This window comes from Balaenoptera borealis, assembly GCF_965194805.1.
Source record: "Balaenoptera borealis genome assembly, chromosome: 11".
In the NCBI taxonomy this organism is placed as follows: domain Eukaryota; kingdom Metazoa; phylum Chordata; class Mammalia; order Artiodactyla; family Balaenopteridae; genus Balaenoptera; species Balaenoptera borealis.
Window position 1 is genome coordinate 61,398,318 of NC_138868.1, and position 7,093 is coordinate 61,405,410.

The following is a 7,093-nucleotide window of genomic DNA, read 5'->3' on the forward strand; positions in this document are numbered from 1 at the left end:
TGTAAAGAGTTCAAAGCATTTGTTATAAAAATGTTAACTGAATTAAGGAAAAGAGTAGATTTACACAATGATAATTTTAACAAGGTACTAGAAAATAGAAAAAGACCCAATCAGAAATGAAGAATTCAATAGCTAAAATTTAAAAAAGAAAACAACACACTAGAAGGAATGGATAGCAGACTTAGAGATGCAGAAGAATGCATAAGTAATCTGGAAGATAGAAAAATGGAAATCACCCAATCAGAACAGCAAAAAGAAAAACAAATTTTAAAAAATGTAAATAGTCTAGGAGATCTCTGAGGAAACATTAAGCATACCAACATTTATATTATATGTGTCCAAGAAGGAGAAGAGAGAGAGAGAAGAGGATTAATTATTTATTTGAGGAAATTATAGCTGAAAATTTCCCAAATGTGAAGAAGGAAACGTATATCCAGGTACAGAAAGCACAGAGAGTCCCAAACAAGATGAACCCAAACAGACCCATACCAAGACATATCATAATTAAAATGGCAAAAGTTAAAGAGAGAATTCTAAAGGCATCAAGAGAAACACAAAGAGTTATACATAAGGGAATACACTAAGGCTATCAGTTGATTTCTCTGCAGAAAATTTTCAGGCCAGAAGGGAGTGGCATGATATATTTAAAGTGCTGAAAAGGAAAAACCTGCAATCTAGGATACTCTACCCAGTAATATTATTATTTAGAATAGAAGGAGAGATAAAGAACTTCTCAGACCAGCAAAAACTAAAAGTGCTCATCAATACTAAACCTACCCTTAAAGAAATGTTAAGGGGTCTTCTCTAAGAGGAAAAGAAGTAAGTATATATAAGAAAGGGAAAACCCCACTAGGAGAGGCAAATATAAAGACCAAGGATCAACCACTTAAATAAGCCACTCTGAAGATTAAAAGACAAAAAAACTGTAAAAGCAACTATAACTATAATAAACAGTTAAGAGATAAACAGGAAGATGTAAAATATGACATCAAAAATACAATGTGGGGGAGGGTAATAAAAAATGTAGACCTTTTAAAATGTGTTTTAATTTAAATTCATACCAGTTTAAAACAAGTAGATATAGTAGACATATATGAACCCATGGTAACCACAAATCAAAAACCTATAATATAGGGCTTCCCTGGTGGCTAAGAATCCGCCTGCCAGTGCAGGGGACATGGGTTCGAGCTCTTGTCTGGGAAGATCCCACATGCCATGGAGCAACTAAGCCTGTGCGCCACAACTGCTGAGCCTGTGTGCCACAACTACTGAAGCCCATGTGCCTAGAGCCCATGCTCCGCAACAAAGAGTAGCCCCCACTTGCCACAACTAGAGAAAGCCCACGTGCAGCAACAAAGACCCAACTCAGCCAAAAATAAATAAATAAATAAATAAAATTTATTTTTTAAAACCCTATAATATATACACAAAAACTAAAAAGAAAGGGACACAAGCATACTACAAAAGAAAATCATCAAACCACAATGGTTGAAACAAAAAGAAGAAACAAACTGAGAAGAACTACAAAAACAATTGGAAAACAAGTAGTAAAATGACAATAAGTACATACCTACTGGGACTTCTCTGGTGGTGCAGTGGTTAAGAATCTGTCTGCCAATGCAAGGGACACAGGTTCGAGCTCTTGTCCGGGAAGATCTCACATGCCATGGAGCAACTAAACCCGTGCACCACAACTATTGAGCCTGCACTCTAGAGACCGTGAGCCACAATTACTGAGCCCACATGCCTAGAGCCCATGCTCTGCAATGAGAGAAGCCACCACAATGAGAAGCCTGCACACCACAGCAAAGAGTAGCCCCCGCTCGCTGCAACTAGAGAAAGCCCGCTCACAGCAACGAAGACCCAACACAGAAAATAAATAAAAACAAATAAATAAATTTATAAAAAATAATAAGTACATATCTATCAATAATTACTTTAAATGTCAATGGACTAAATGCTCCAATCAAAAGACATAGGGTGGCTGATTGGATAAAAGAACAAGACCCTTCTATATACTGCCTACAAGAGAATGACTTCAGAGGTAAAGACACACACAGACTGAACATGAGGGGATGGAAAAAGATATTTCATGCAAATGGAAACAACAAGAAAGCAGGGGTAGCAATACTCATGTCAGGCTAAATAGAGTTTTTTAAAAGGTTATAACAAAAGACACCATATAACGATAAAGGGATCAATAAAAGAAGAGGATATTACACTCGTTAACATATACACACCAAATACAGGAGCACCTAAATATATAAAGCAAATACTAACAGACATAAAAGGAGAAGCTGACAATAATACAATAATAGCGGGGGACTTTAACAACCCACTTACATCAGTGGAGCGATCATCCAGACAGAAAATCAATAAGGCAATAATGGTCTTAAATGACACAATAGACCAGTTGAACTTAATAGATATCTACAGGACAATACATCCAAAAACAGCAGAATACACATACTTTTCAAGTGCACAAGGAACATTCTCCAGGATAGATCACATGCTGGACCACAAAGCAAGCCTCTGTAAATTTAAGAAAATTAAAATCATATCAAGTATCTTTTCCAACCACAATGCTATGAGATTAGAAATCAACTACAAGAGGACTTCCCTGGTGGTCCGGTGGTTAAGACTCTGTGCTTCCAATATAGGGGGCATGGGTTCAACCCCTGGTCAGGGAAATAAGATCCCACATGTCACGTCGTGTGGACAAAAAATAAATAAATAAATACTAAAATAAATAAATAAATAAAAAAAAATAATTTTTTAAATAATCGAATACAAGAGAAAACTGCAAAAAACACAAACACCTGGAGGCCGAACAGTTTGCTGCCAAACAATAATGGATCACTGAAGAAATCAAAGAGGAAATTTAAGAATACCTAGAGACAAATGACAATGAAAACATGATGATCCAAATCCTATGGGATGCAGCAAAAGCGGTTTTAAGAGAGAAGTTTACAGCAATACAATCTTACCTTAGGAAACAAGCAAAATCTCAAATAAACAACCTAACATTACACCTAAAACAACTAGAGAAAGGAGAACAGACAAAACCCAAAGTTAGTAGAAGCAAAGAAATAATAAAGATCAGAGCAGAAATAAATACAACAGAGACTAAGAAAACAATAGAAAAGATCAATGAAACTAAAAGCTGGTTCTTTGAAAAGACAAACAAAATTGATAAACCTTTAGCCAGACTCATCAAGAAAAAAAGGGAGAGGGCCCAAATCAATAAAATTAGACATGAAAAGAGAAGTTACAACTGACACCACAGAAATACAAAGGACCATAAGAGACTACTACAAGCAATTATATGCCAATAAAATGGACAAATTCTAAGAAAGGTACAATCTCCCAAGACTGAACCAGGAAGAAATAGAAAATACGAACACACCAACTACAAGTACTGAAATTGAATCTGTGATTTTCAATTTTTCAATAAAACTCCCAACAAACAAAAGTCCAGGACCAGATATCCTCACAGGCAAATTATATCAAACGTTTAGAGAAGAGTTAACCCCTATCCTCTGAAAGTATTCCAAAAAATTAGAGTAAGGAACACTTCTAGAGTCGTTCTAAGAGGTCACCATCACCCTGATATCAAAATCTGACAAAGATACCATAAAAAACGAAAATTACAGGCCAATACCACTGATAAACATAGATGCAAAAATCCTCAACAAAATACTAGCATACCAAATCCAACAATACAATGAAAGGATCATACACCATGGTCAAGTGGGATTTGTCCCAGGGATGCAGGGATTTTTCAGTATCCGGAAATCAATCAGTGTGATACACTACATTAACAAACTGAAGAATAAAGACCATATGATCATCTCAATAGATGCAGAAAAAGCTTTTGACAAAATTCAACACCAATTCATGATAAAAACTCTCCAGAAAGTGGGCATAGAGGCAACCTACCTCAACATAATAAAGGCCATAAACGACAAACCCACAGCAAACATCATTCTCAATGGTGAAAAACTGAAAGCATTTCCTCTAAGATCAGGAACAAGACAAGGATGTCCACTCTTGCCACTTTTATTCAAAATAATTTTGGAAGTCCTAGCCAGAGCAATCAGAGAAGAAAAAGAAATAAAAGGGATCCAAACTGGAAAAGAAGAAGTAAAACTGTCACTGTTTGCAGATGACATGGTACTTTACATAGCAAATCCTAAAGACACCACCAGAAAACTACTAGAGCACATCAATGAATTTGGTAAAGTTGCAGGATACAAAATTAATGTACAGAAATCTGTTGTATTTCTATATACTAGCAATGAAAGATCAGAAAGAGGAATTAAGGAAACAACCCCATTTACCACTGCAACAAAAAGAATAAAATACCTAGGAATAAACCTACCTAAGGAGGCAAAAGACCTGTATGCCAAAAACTATAAGACACTAATGAAAGAAATTGAAGATGACACAAACAAATGGAAAGATATACCATGTTCTTGGATTGGAAGAATCAATATTGTCAAAATGACTATACTACCCAAGACAATCTATTTCAATGCAATCCCTATCAAATTATCAATGGCAGTTTTCACCAAACTAGAACAAAAAATTTTTAAATTTGTATGGAAAGACACTGAATAGCCAAAGCAACCTTGAGAAAGAAAAATGGAGCTGGAGGAATCAGGCTCCCTGACTTCAGACTATACTACAAAGCTACAGTCATCAAGACAGTATGGTACTGGCACAAAAACAGAAATATAGATCAATGGAACAGGATAGAAAGCCCAGAAATAAACGCACACACCTATGGTCAATTAATCTACAACAAAGGAGGCAAGAATACACAATGGAGAAAAGACAGTCTCTTCAATAAGTGGTGATGTGAAAACTGGACAGCTACATGTGAAAGAATGAAATTAGAAACTTCTCTAACACCATACACAAAAATAAACTCAAACTGGTTTAAAGACCTAAATGTAAGACCAGATACTATAATTCTCCTAAAGGAAAACATTGGCAGGACAGACTTTGACATAAATCACAGCAATATCTTTTTGGATTCGTCTTTCGTCTCCTAGAGTAATGGAAATAAGAACAAAAATAAACAAATGGGACCTAATTAAGCTTAAAAGCTTTTGCACAGCAAAGGAAACCATAAACAAAACAAAAAGACAACATAAAGAGTGGTAGAAAATATTTGCAAATGATGTGACCAACAAGGGATTAATTTCCAAAATATACAAACAGCTCATACAGCTAAATAACAAAAAAACAAACAACTCAATCAAAAATTGGGCAGAAGATCTAAACAGACACTTCTTCAAAGAAGACATACAGATGGCCAAAAGGCACATGAAAAGATCCTCAACATTGCTAATTATTAGAGAAATGCAAATCAAAACTACAATGAAGTATCACCTCACACCAGTCAGAATGGCCATTATCAAAAAGTCTACAATTAATAAATGCTGGAGAGGGTGTGGAGAAAAGGGAACCCTCCTACTCTGTTGGTGGGAATGTAAATTGGTACAGCTACTATGGAGAACAGTATGGAGGTTCCTTAAAAAACTAGAAATAGAACTACCATATGACTCAGCAATCTCACTACTGCACATATACCCTGAGAAAACTATAATTCAAAAAGCCACATGCACCCCAATGTTCATTTCAGCTCTATTTCTGTAGCCAGGACATGGAAGCAACCTAAATGTCCATCAACAGAGGAATGGATAAAGAAGATGTGATAGGGGCTTCCCTGGTGGCACAGTGGTTGAGAATCCGCCTGCCAATGCAGGAGACACGGGTTCGAGCCCTGGTCTGGGAAGATCCCACATGCCGCGGAGCAACTAGGCCCGTGAGCCACAATTACTGAGCCTGCGCGTCTGGAGCCTGTGCTCCACAACAAGAGAGGCCGCGATAGTGAGAGGCCTGCGCACCGCGATGAAGAGTGGCCCCCACTTGCCGCAACTAGAGAAAGCCCTCGCACAGAAACGAAGACACAACACAGCCATAAATAAATAAATAAATAAATAAAATTAAAAAAAAAAAAAAAGATGTGATATATATATATCACATATATATCACAACAGTAATGGAATGTTACTCAGCCATAAAAAAGAATGAAATTCTGCCATTTACGGCAGCATGGATAGACCTAGTGAATATTATACTTGGTGAAATAAGTCAGACAGAGAAAGACAAGTACTATATGATATCGCTTATATGTGGAATCTAAAAAATAAAACAAAGGAATGCATACAGCAAAATAGAAACCGACTCACAGATTTGGAAAACAAAGTAGTGGTTACTAGTGGGGAGAGGGGAGGAGGAAGGGGCAAGATAGGGGTATGGGATCAAAAGATTCAAACTATGAGGTATAAAATAGATAAGCAACAAGGATATATTGTATAGCTCAGGGAATTATAGCTATGATAACAACTTTTAATGCAGTATAATCTGTAAAAATACTGAATCAATCTGCTGTACACCTGAATCTAATATAATATTATAAATCAGATATACTTCAATTTTTTTAAAAAGGAGAGAAATTGGGAAATTGGCTTAGAGGAGATCAACCTGCTGTCATCTCACAGCCAGTGAATCCTTAGGCCCGGGGTAATTTGCATGCATCTTGGAATCCTTTGGGGAATGCTGATAAAAGGAGTTTCATTTATCCAGATATTTTAATAGGAATCTGGAGGCAACTGGAACTGCTGTCTTTTAGAGAATGTGCTCTTGTAGGCTGCTCTTGCTCTGGCCTTTCCCCCTCCACCTTCTCCCCAACCCGCTACCATCAGTACATTTTATAAGAAAAAGAATTGAGAGATTTCATTTCCATAGGACATAGAATTTGGAGAAATAACTTGAATCTCAATCAAGAACCACCTTCCACTTGCCCATCAAGATTGGGAAATCAGGGCTCCAAACAGGAAGTGACTCTATACATCTTCTTTCCATAGTGAGCAGACCTCAAAACTTTTACCTTGGTTCCCACTTCAGTACTGTTTATACTGTTGGGGAAATATAACTAAAAACAAAATCTCTTCCCAGCCCAGAAACCTTCTCCACAAAGGCCAAAGAGAAAGAAAACAATTTTATTAAATTGTTTATTGAA

General features: G+C 36.5%; 1 long non-coding RNA gene across 1 annotated transcript in view; it reads right to left on the reverse strand.

The window, feature by feature from the left end:
- The window catches only part of LOC309606383, an 805,264-nt gene that overhangs the window by 775,395 nt on the left and 22,776 nt on the right, over positions 1-7,093 (reverse strand). The window lies entirely within an intron of this gene.